Below are 12,650 nucleotides of genomic sequence, written 5' to 3'. Positions count from 1 at the left end.
TCCACAAGAGCCCAACAAACCTACCACAGCAGGCCCTGAGTATTCCAGTATAGCTGAAGCACAAAAAGACTTTAGCATAGCCTTTTTGAATATAATAGAGGTCCTTAAAAAGGTAATGAATAAATCCCTTAAAGAAATCTATGAAACAAGAGTGGAAGGACATGGAGGAAATCCAAGACCTGAAAGTGGAAATAGAATCAATAAACTCAGACTGAGGGAATTCTGAAAATGAAAAATATAGAAACTTGAACAGGAATAAGACAATAGAAGAAATGGATACATCAGCCAATGAAAATATTAAATATAAAAAACATGGTACAAAACATCAAGGAAGCCGGGTGGGGGTGGGGGTGAAGGGGGGTGGTGCACGCATTTAATGCCAGTACTTGGAAGGCAGAGGCAGGCAGATCTATCTGAGTTCAAGACCAGTCTGGTCTACAACAGCTAGTTCCAGGACAGGCTCTAAAGCTACACAGGGAAGCCCTGTCTTTAAAAAAAAAAAAATCAAAAACTAGATTGATTAATTAAGAAAATCTGGAACACAATGAAAAGACCAAATCTAAGAATAATAAAATATGGGAAGGAGAAGAAACTGGGGGGAGGTACAGAACATTTTTTCAACAAAATCATAGAAGGACATTTTCCTGACCTAAAGAAGGAGAAGCCTATTAAGGTACAAGATTATGCTGAACACTAAATAGACTGGAGTAGAGAAAAGTACTCAAGGTAATAATCAAAACACTAAGTGTATAGAATAAAGAAAGAATATTAAAAGCTGCAAGGGGAGAACATCAAGTAACATATAAAGGCAGACATATTAGAATTACACCTGACTTCTCCATAGAGACCCTCAAAGCCAGAAGGGCCTGGGCAGATGTTGTCCAAACTCTAAGAAACCACAGATGTCAGCTCAGGTATTAAACCAGGCAAAACATCCAATCACCATGGATAGAGAAAATCATACATTTCATGATAGATTTAAGCAATATTTATCTATAAATCCAGCCCCACAGAGTATACTAGAAGGAAAACATTAACCTAAAGAGGTTAAATACACCCAAGAAAACACAGGGAATAAAGAAACTCAGACCAACAAAATCAAAAGAGGGGAAGCACACACACACACACACACACACACACACACACACACACAGAGAGAGAGAGAGAGAGAGAGAGAGAGAGAGAGAGAGAGAGACAGACACAGACAGACAGACAGACAGACAGAGACACAGAGAGACTCACAACACACACACACCCTAAAACCAACAATGTAACAAGAAATAATAATCAGTGATCATTGATGTCTTTCAACAACAATGGACTCAATTCCCCAATAAAAAGACACACAATAACGGAATGGATAGGAAAACAGGATCCATCTTTCTTCCACATCCAAGAAACACACCTTATCAAGGATATATATATATATATATCACCTCAGGGTAAAATGATAGAACAAGATATTTAATGCAAATGGACCTAACCAGCAAGTAGGTATCTGACAAAGAAAAATAATTCAACAAAACAAAACAATCTTCAAACCAAAACTAATCAGAAAAAATAGGAAAAGATACTGCATACTCAAAGGAAAAATACACCAAGATGACATTTCAGTTCTTAATATCTATGTCCTAAACACAAGAGCACAAAATTTCATAAGGGAAACACCACTACAGCTTAAATCACATGCTGACCCTCACACACTGATAGCAGAAGACTTCATTATCCCACTCTCGCCAATAGACAGTTCATCTAGACAAAAACTAAATGCAGAAATTCTGGAGCTAACTGACATGATAAAATGAATGAACTTAACAGAACATTTCACCCAAATACAAAAGAATATATATATATATATATATATATATATATATATATATATATATCCAAAATTGAGCACATACTCAGACACAAGGCAAGTCCCAAAAGATACAAAAAATGTCAGTAACATACTGCCTTCTATCTGAACACCACAGATTAAAATTTGATACCAACAACAGAAATCTTACAAACTCATGGAAACTAAACAACTCCCTAGTGAATGAAAATTGGGTCAAGGCAGAAATAAAGAAAGAAGTTAAAGACTTTCTAGAATTGAATGAAAATGAATACACAGCATGAGCAAACTTATGGGACACAGTGAAAGTGTTTCTAAGAGGCAAGTTCATAGCACTAAGTGTCTACATAAAATGAAGAGACCCCATACTGGTAACTTAATAGCATGCCTGAAAGCTCTAGAACAGTGGTCCTCAACCTTCCTAGTGCTGCAACCTCATGTTGTGGTGACCCCCAACCATAAAATTATTTTAGTGTCCACTGTAATTTTGCTACTGTTGTGAATCAATTGTAATGTAAATATTTGTGTTTTCTGATGGACTTAGGTGACCCCTGTAAAGGAGGAGTCATTCAATCCCCAAAGGGGTGCTATCCTCGGGTTGAGAAGCACTGCTCTAGAATAACAAGAAATCACACACAAAGAAGGAGTAGATGGCAAGAAATAATCAAATTCAGGATGGAAATCAATCAAATACAAACAACAAAAACAATATAAAAGAATCAATGAAAAAAGAATGGTTCTTAGAGAAAAATCAGTAAGATTGACAAGCAATTATCCAAATGAACTAAAAGGCAAAGACAAAATATCCAAACTAACAAAATTAGAAATGAAATGAGGACTTAACAACAGACACCAAGGAAATCCAGAGACTCATAAAAACATACCTTAATAAACCTATATTCCAACAAACCGAAAAACCTAAAAGTTTATCCACACATATAACTTACCAAAATTAAATCAAGATAGGATAAGCAATTTAAACAGACCTACAACCCCTAGTGAAATAGAAGCAGTGATTAAAAATCTACCAACAAAACAATTTGAGGGCCAGAAGATTTTAGCACTGAATTCTATCAGAATTTCAATAAGTACTAATGTCAGCACTTGCCAAATTATTTCACAAAATAAAAAGAGAAGTATCATTGCCCAATTTGTTTTAGAAGGTCACAGTTAACCTGATACACAACCAACATAAAGATACAATAGAAAAGGAGAATTACAAACCAATGTCCCTTATGAACATAGATGCAATTTTTTATTTTTTGGGTTTTTGGTTTTTCGAGACAGGTTTTCTCTGTGTAGCTTTGGACCAGGCTGGCCTGGAACTCACAGAGATCCACCTGCCTCTGACTCCCGAGTGCTGGGATTAAAGGCGTGTACTACCAACGCCTGACAGATGTAAAAATTCTTGATAAAATATTTGCAAACTGAATCCAAGATGCAGGGATAGATCAACATATATAAATCAATAAATGTAATCCACCATATAAGAAAACTGAAAGGCAAAGAAAAAAAATACATGATCATCTCATTAGATACAGAAAAGGCATTTGGCAAAATCCAATGGGCTTCATGACAAAAGTCCTGGAGTGACAAGGGACGTGCCTAAACAGAATAAAGGCAGTTTAAAACAATGCCATAGTCAACATCAACTTCAATGACAAACTCAAAGCAATCCCACTACAATCAGGAACAAGTCAGTTGTCTTCTCTCTCCATACCTATCCAATATAGCACTGGAAATCTTAACTTGAGCAATATGGTAATTGAGGGAGATCAAGGGGATACAAATTTGAAAGGAAGAAATAAAAGTGTCTTTATTTGTAGATGATATTAATAGTATATATAAGTGGGCCTAAAAAAATTAGACCATGGCCGGGCGTTGGTGGCGCACACCTTTAATCCCAGCACTCGGGAAGCAGAGGCAGGTGGATCTCTGTGAGTTCAAGGCCAGCCTGGTCTACAGAGCGAGTTCCCGGACAATACAGAGAAACCCTGTCTTGAAAAACAAAAACAAAAACAAAAAATAAATAAAACACAAAAAACAAAAACAAAAACAAAAAAAGTATACCAGGAAATTCCTGCAGCTAATAAGCACTTTCAGCAAAGCAGAGGGATCAAAATGAACTCATAAAACTCAGTATCCCTCCTATATACAAATGACAAAAGGACATTCATATTCACAATGGCATCAAATAATGTATCTTGGGGTAAATAAGAAAATAAAAGATCTGTATGATAAAGAATTCAAGTCACTGAAGAAAGAAACTGGAAAATGAATCAGAAAGTGGAAAGGTCTCCCATACTCATGGATCAGTTGGAATAAAGTTTTAAAAAATGGCTATCCTACCAAAAGCAATCTACAGATTCAATGCAGTTCCCATCACAATTCCTCACTGATCTTGAAAGAACAAATTGCAGTTTCACATGGAAATAAAAACAAAAAAAAAACTAAGCTAGTTAAACAAAATTGAATAATAATATAGAAATACAGGAAGTATCACTATCCCAATTTCAAGTTGTGCTACAGCTATAATATTAAAAACAGCACCATTTGTTGAAGGTGCTTTCTTTTTTCTATTGCATATTTTGGATTTCTTTGTAAATAAAAAATCAGGTGTTCATAGGTGTGTGGATGTATGTCTTCAATTTCAATGACTCACCTGCCTGTTTTTATAACTATAGCTCTGTAGTAGAGCATGAAGTCAGAGATGGTGATGCCTCCAGAAGTTCCTTAATTGTACAGGATTGTTTTAACTATTCTGGGATTTTTGTTTTTCCATATGAAGTTGAAATTTGTTCTGTCAAGGTTTGTAAAGAATTGTGTTGGAATTTTGATGGGAATTGCATTGAATCTCTAGATTACTTTTGATAAGATTGCCATTTTTACTATGTTAATCCTACCTATCTGTGAGTATGGGAGATCCTTCCATCTTCTGATATCTTTTCCAATTTCTTTCTTCATAGACTTGAAGTTCTTGTCACATTTGTCTTTTACTTGTTTGGTTAGTGTTACCCCCAAGATATTTTGAATTATTTGCAACTATTATGATGGGCAGTTGTTTCCCTATTTCTTTTTCAGCCAGGTATTCCAAGTTCTTAAAGTGCCAACCCAGACTGCTATACCCAGCAAAACTATATTAAGATTGAAGGAGTAAAACATCTCATGATAAAAACAGGTTAAAGGAATTTATTACCACCAATTCATCTCTACAGAGGACACTGGAAGAGAAGGATAAACATAACCATAATATATGAGGGAATAAATGATTCTAGAACAGTTGATCAAAATAAGCCTAAGAGAACACCATGGAACAACTCAAAGACAGGAATTAATTGTTCAATAATAACTCTTAATATTAATGTTTTCAATTCCTCAATAAAAATACACAAACTAACAGACTGGATTAGAAAGCAAGATTCATCTTTTAAATACATCCATGAAACATACTTCATGCCTAATGATACACACTGAAAGGGTGGGAAAAGGTTTTCCAAACAAATGAACTAACCAACAAAATAGAGTAGTTACTTTAGTATCTCACAAAACAGACTACAATGCAAAATTAGTCTGAGGGATTAGGAATGTCAATTCATACTCATTAAAAGAACAAGCTACCAAAAATATATTACAAATACAAACATATATGCACCAAACAGTATACTGGTTTGAATGAGGAATGCCCCGCCCCCCATAGTCTTGGGCAATTGAATATGTGGTCTCCAGCTTGTGGAGCAGTTTAGTAGGTCTGGATTTTCTGGAAGAAGTATTCCACTACTGTAGGCTTTGAGAGTTTTAGGTCTCTCCAGCTTGTTCTCTCTAACTTCCTGCTTGTGTTTCAAATTGTGAGCTCTCAGCTTGATGTACTAGCCATCATTCCTGTTGTTTCTGCATGGTGGTGAGAAAACTCTTATCCCCCTGGAACCATAAACTCAAACTCTTCCTTCTTTAAGTTGCCTTAGTCATGGCATTTTATCACAGAAATAGAAAAGTAACTAATATACACAGGGGCACCCAATTTATGAGAAATATTATTAGACCCAAAACCACACCATGATCCCAACACTGTTATAGTATATGATTTCAATTACTGACACTCACTAACAGACATGTCATCAGAACAAAAATTAAACAGAAATATTGAAGTGAAAAGAAATCATAAGTCAAATGGACCTAACAGAATATTCTATCCAAACACTAAAGAATGTACTATATTCTCAGTAGCCCATCGAACTTTCTTCAAATTTGACCACATATTAGTTTTTATACCCACAGATAAGTGTAGTCTTCACTTCTCATCAAGGAAACTTCTCTTTGCAACTGATAGAGACCACTCAGAAAAACACAACCATCAAAATGCAGAGTAGTAGAGCCTAGTCCTGAAGGATACATCTATAGAATACTACTGTACCTAAGGCTCAGGGGACATTGCAGAAGAGAGGGAAGAAAAGACTGTAAGACCCAGAGGATCAGTGCACTTACTGTGAGATTGTATCTTCTACTAATATCAGAATATATTAGTATACATCTACAAATATCATTAAGTCTCACCAACATTACTTCCCAAACTACTAGATGGGGAAAAAACTCCATGAGGACTCAAACTCACAAAAAACAAAACAAAACAAAAAACTGTAGGCGGGCTGGAGAGATGGCTCAGTGGTTAAGAGCACTGACTGTTCTTCCAGAGGTCCTGAGTTCAATTCCCAGCAACCACATGGTGGCTCACAACCCCCTTGAATGAGATATAGTGCCCTCTGCTGGTATATGTAATAAATAAATAAAATCTTTAAAAAAAAAAAAACCGTAGGCAACTGAGGAAATCTGGGAGAGGAAGGGGTGTTCTTCCCCAGGGAAGTAAAGACCAGTACCAGTGGTTGTCTAGTGACAAACAGCCCTAAAAGGATACCCACAAATGACCTTATAGAGTCTAAAGGGTTATATTTAGAAACACATATGTATATAAAGATATGCATTCAATAACAATTAGTGAGAGCTCTTGGAGCAAGAAAAGCAGAGTTACCCAGCACTGTCATACTAACAATGGAGACTATATAAGTGCAGGACCAGAAGATGACTTTGAATCTTGTTTGAGAAATATAAAGTCACAGTACAAAGTTTTTCCAAGTAGCAGACTCTCATCTGATGCCACAGTATTGACCCCAAAGAACCAAAGGCAGCTGTGACTTAATGACCAAAACCAAATCAACTAATGGGAATGATGACAGCACCTCACCTCCTTAGACCCAGAGTGAGAAGATGATGAAGGAATGAATAGGATGCTGCCCATGAGAGAGTACTCAAAAACAGAAGACATCCTTCGGGCAGCACTGAACTACAGCAGCAAGAAGGGTAGCAAGCTCTGATGATTCCAAAGGGCTAGAGTGGCAGAACAACTTTGTTAGTGCCAAGATGGACAATAATGGCAATTCTGAGTACTCTGGATTTGTGAACCCTGTATTAGAACTGTCAGATTCTGCCACCAAGCAGTCTAATACGGAACAACAGATCCCATAGGATGAAATTGTGTGACATTACTTACCAAATGTTACAAGTCAACCAGAATGTACAGATGGGTGCTGAGCCTTTTTGTGAGGCAGCACAGCATCCACATGACTAATGCTGTTTTCCTAGAAGGAGCAGGAGTGGAGAAGCAGCCGGATGCTTTGGTCAAGTGCCTCTCAACATCTGCCTTCTGTGTCCCAGGACTGACTCAGTGATCGTTCATAACAATCATGGCTTTCTTGCTCTCTCTGGTTAAGTTCTGCGTCTTGAATCATATTTGTTTTACTTCCGCTGCTTTACAAAGCCTATTTTACTATAGAAATGAAAATCTAAAGGTATTTCTGTGTTAATTCTCAGCAGATGTAAAGGCAGACTGAGGATGGATGATTGGATTCGTTTTGAAGGCTGGTCCCTTTTCCCGCATAGTTTAATTTACTGACTTCCTTTAATTTTTGTTGTCTAGTAATAGTGGTTAATTGGAGATGATTCCAAAGCATGCTGATGTATGGATTTCTTTGCACACCTTTCACATATACATATGTTAATTGAATGTTCATTCAATCTGAATAAAAGATAATAGGATTAAAGAAGCCTCCAGAGTTTGCACACTTTGAGTTGGTAATCATTAAAAAAATAACACTTAACAATATAAATTTAAAATTTTTACTTCCTTCTATGTGCACCATATTGGCTTTAAATTGAGATCTTAAGTTTTTACTTTCATTTTTTAATTCTATATTTCCAGAGAACAACCTTTGAAAAATATTACATAGAACATATTCTGTGAATGATTTAAGAAAACGTTAAAATATGGGTATTTCAAAGTAAACAAAATGCTTTCTAATAGGAAAGGTCCCATTGATTGTATTCCCCTTTATTTTGCCTTGTAGTACAAGGTGCTTTGTGGGATGGAGATAATATGTCCATGTATTGACGGCCTGTGTCTGTGAATCCATGTAAGAGACCAGGGCTGGGAAATGTGCCCTGCAATCCTTGCTTTGGCTAAGAACTGAGTGTCATTTTGGCAGGCACACTGTATTCTGTCTCCCTTGCTGTTTTATTCTCTTGGGCAGTGATGGTGCATGCTCTGAATAGTACAGGAAGGTCCAGGTAGAGATAGTAAAGTTCTTGCTGTAAGTGGAAAATTATGTAACCCTTTCAATATTTGAACTGCTATACAGTAACATCTGTAACTTTGTCATATTTAATCTCATAGAAATAAATATAATTTGATATGTAAATACACATTAGGTTATGCTATTATTTATATGTCTTAAAATTTAAATTGTACTTGGGTCATAGGAATAATTTAAAAGTACTCTATATTCACATTGCCTGTGATGAATTTTAAGATTTATATTATTATGTATTATATATATAAATTATATCAGATGTATATTTTTGGTTTGGCATAAGCTACTGTTGTAATTTTTGGCTATTTATTCATAAAGAATTTTCTGAAGGAATAGTAACTTCTCAAGGATTATGAGTAAACATTTTTGCATTTAACAGTAAAAAAAGGTTCACATCAAAGTAGCAAAATAAATGCAAAATTTACAAAAATCAGTGGTTGTTCTGTTTACCATGACAAAGACCAATAAAGAAAACAGGGAAACAATCCCATTCATAATTGCCAAAAAAATATCTTGTAATAAGTCTAATAAAAAGAGCAAAGGAACCGTGCAATAGAAATTTTAATACACTGAAGAAAGAAATAGAAGATACTAGAAAACGGAAAGTTCTTCTGTATCTATGAATTGGTAGGTTTAATATTGTGAAAATAGCCATTCTACTGAAAGCAATCTACAGATTCAATGAAATCCTGCATCTAAATTCTAATGCAATTCTTTATAGAAACTGAAAAACAAAACAAACAAACAAAAAACACCCAAATCCTAAAGTCCACATGGAAACACAAAATCCCCAGGATATCCCAAACAATCCTGAGTAACAGCAACATGACTAGAGCTATCACTATCCCTGATTTTTAGTTATACTAGAGCTATTGTATCGAAAACACCATGCTACTGGTACAAAAATATGACAAATTAAGGGATACAGAATTAAGAACTTAGATATGAGCCTACACTCCTACAGCAATCTAAGTTTTGACAAAGGGGTCAACAACACACATTGGAATAAAGATAGCATCTTCAATTAGATATGCTGGTCAAACTAGATGTGTACAGGCAGAGCAATAAAACTAGATCCTATCTCTCATCCACCACAAAATTCAACTCCACATGGATGAAGGACCTCAACATAATACCTGATACCCTCAATCTGATAGAGGATAATGTAAGTACAGTAATGGGCCTTCTGTAGGTGATCTCTTTAGTGTAGGCATTAAGACTAACAACTGACAGATAGGACCTTGTGAAACTAAAATATTATGTATGGCAATAGACACCATCATTCTAGTGAAGGGGGTTACAGTTAAGAGACTGCCTTGAGTCTCACAAGAGACTTTGGATGTTTAAACAGTGCTGAGACTGTGATACATTTAGGGGACTTCATAAGTTGGACTAAATGCATTTTTGAATTATGATATGGCTACAAGCTTATGGGGGACAGGGAGTGGAATGTGGTGGTTTGAATAAGAATGGCCTCTATAGGCTCATATATTTTGAATGTTTGGTCTCCAGGGAGTGACACTACTAGGAGGTGTGGCCTTGTTGGAGTAGGTGTAGACTTGTTGGAGTAAGTATGACACTGGGGGTGGGCTGTGAGGTTTCAGAAACTCAAGCCAGGCCTAGTAGTTCTCTCTTTTCCTGCTATCTGTGGATTGAGATGTACAACTCTCAGCTCTGTCTGCAGTCCCATGTCTGCCTGTGTGCAGCCTTGCTTCCCACCATGACAATGGCGGACTAAACCTCTGAAACTGAAAGCCAGCCCAGATTAAATATTCGTTATAAGAGTTGCTGTGGTCATGGCATCTATTCAGAACAAACACTAAGACACTAGTGTTGAAGCTTCCTAAAATATGCATACACACACACACACACACACACACACACATATAAACACACACACACACACACACACACACACACACACACACTTACAATGGGGCCACAATGCTTCTCCCAGACACCATAGCTATCAAATAAAAAGTCCACTGCCAAGTATGGGTTTCCTCTTTTTTAGTTGTTGGTTGGTGGGGTTCCATAAACTCCTCTCTACCCTGATATCACAGGCTATTGCCATTTCTCTTGATTGCCATCCAGAACTCAACAGTAAAACCCTACCTCTGAAGATACCATTTACTTGAATTATAGGACATGGAGAAATCAAGCTGGTATTAACCTAGAATCCTCATTTTTACTGCCTGATTTTCATAGCTCCAGAAAGTTCTGTACATCACACTGGAAAGAAAAATTATCAACAGTTTGACTTAGCTGTGGGCCCTGTGTGCTCCAATAATGACTGTCCTGGCAAGATCTGCCCAAAACAGTGGCATACATGCTAAGATAGTAGCCAAACTCTATTATTTAAAAGCCATCACTCAAGTCAAAATTCATACCTAGTACTATTTGCTGATTTCTCTCTTTGTTGTAAAACCTAAATTAGCCATTATGCCTCATGATGGAACATACCCACATGACTGAAACTAGGGTGCACCTGGACTTTGGTTCGGGCCATCTTGCCTGACCAACTAGCTCATCTCCCTCACTCCAGTTTTTACAGTAAGTCAATTAAAGAGCCCCCAACCTGGGGATTCCTCCTTTTACACAGAAGCTCTGGTTTTTCTTTGTTCTCTTAAGGTCTCTCTAATGAAATTCTTCCTTCTAATACTTACCCTCTGTGGTCCAAGACTTTCATTTAAAGGTTTTTTGATACAAGAACCTAAAAGCCACAGGCTTGGGGTGATTGAATTTCCAGGAAGCTAGCTCTCTGAGAAAGACTCCATCCTTCCCAAAGACGCCACAGTATTCCCAAATCATAACATTTGGATGGCCCCGGGTGTGGTGACACTCACCTTTAATCCCAGCACTCAGGAAGCAGAGATGGTAGATCTTTGTAAGTTTGAAGCCAGCCTGATCTACAGAGCAAGGTTCAAAGCTACAGACAAACCCTGTCTCCAAAAACCAAATTAATAACAACGTTTAGATGGTTTAGTCTGATAGTGCACATGGATATACATGCATGCATGTATGTATGTATGTATGTATGTATGTATGTATGTATATGCATATATAACCACATGCCCAAAATGGAGAGGGGCAAAGAATGGGGGAGACAGGCAATGAAATGTCAGTTTGTGAACCTAGAAAAGGTTGCCTTTTTCCTACTTTTCTGTAGGTTTAAGGTCTTTTTTATTTTAAGAAAAGTATATGGACAGATGAAAAATCTCATTTGTTCATCCCATTGGTTATAGGACGTGAATGAGATCTGCTTATGTATTTGTCATTTCAAACTTGCAAGCATAATTTTCCCCTTCCTTTGCCATGCCCACACCAACATGGCAGTCTGGTATTGTCCCTGTTCTTACAGGATACTCTTGCTGGGTTGGCTCCTGTCAGACTCCCTAATTTTTATGGAACTGGGCTTTGTCTCAGGGCTCCATCACCTCTAGATGAGAGTGCCCTCATCCCAGGGAACTCTTCTCTCATTTCCTTCCTGTCTTGATTTCCCTATGAGTTTTGCTAGTTCCACAAAACATCAAAGGAGATATTTTAAGAAGTGTTTTGTATAACCTAAAGAAATATTTTTGCAGGCTGGAGAGATGGCTCAGAGGTTAAGAGCACTGACTGCTCTTCCAGATGACCCGAGTTCAATTCCCAGCAACCACATGGTGGCTCACAACCATCTGTAATAAGATCTGGTGTGCAAGCATGCATGCAAATAATTGTATACATAATAAATAAATAAAGTTTTAAAAAAAGAAATATTTTTGCAGCTATACCCAATCAGGATATCTGTTCTTCTACACACTTACCCATCTCTTTTTGGTTATGACCATCCTATATTTTTAAATATAAATATTAATGACTATACATTCCATACCTTATTATCTGGCATCCTAGGGGTGTTTTGTTTTGAGACAATGTCAAGCCATGGAATCAGGCTAGCCTGGACTCATTGAATAGCCCAAGTAGCGTCAAATTTTCAATCCCTCTGCTTTATGACTTAGGTCTCAGCCTCCTAAACTTTGGGATTATAGGCATTCCCCCACTACTTGAGATCTTTTCAGGAAGTCCTAAGATTCTAATATATTTTCCCCCAATGAGTGGAGTTTTAGACAGTAAGCTTATTTTTCTGAAGGAGCAAGTACTACAGCTTGGTTCAAGGTTTATGTCTTCATAAA

At 36.9% G+C, this 12,650-nt stretch overlaps 1 pseudogene; it reads left to right on the top strand.

The window, feature by feature from the left end:
- The first annotated feature begins 6,807 nt into the window (after positions 1–6,807).
- LOC100760544 lies at positions 6,808–7,354 on the top strand (annotated as a pseudogene).
- The last annotated feature ends 5,296 nt before the right edge of the window (positions 7,355–12,650 follow it).

Source organism: Cricetulus griseus (assembly GCF_003668045.3).
Source record: "Cricetulus griseus strain 17A/GY chromosome 1 unlocalized genomic scaffold, alternate assembly CriGri-PICRH-1.0 chr1_1, whole genome shotgun sequence".
NCBI lineage: Eukaryota > Metazoa > Chordata > Mammalia > Rodentia > Cricetidae > Cricetulus > Cricetulus griseus.
Note: the sequence above shows the minus strand (reverse complement) of the source record. Positions and strands in the feature narration are given on the sequence as shown.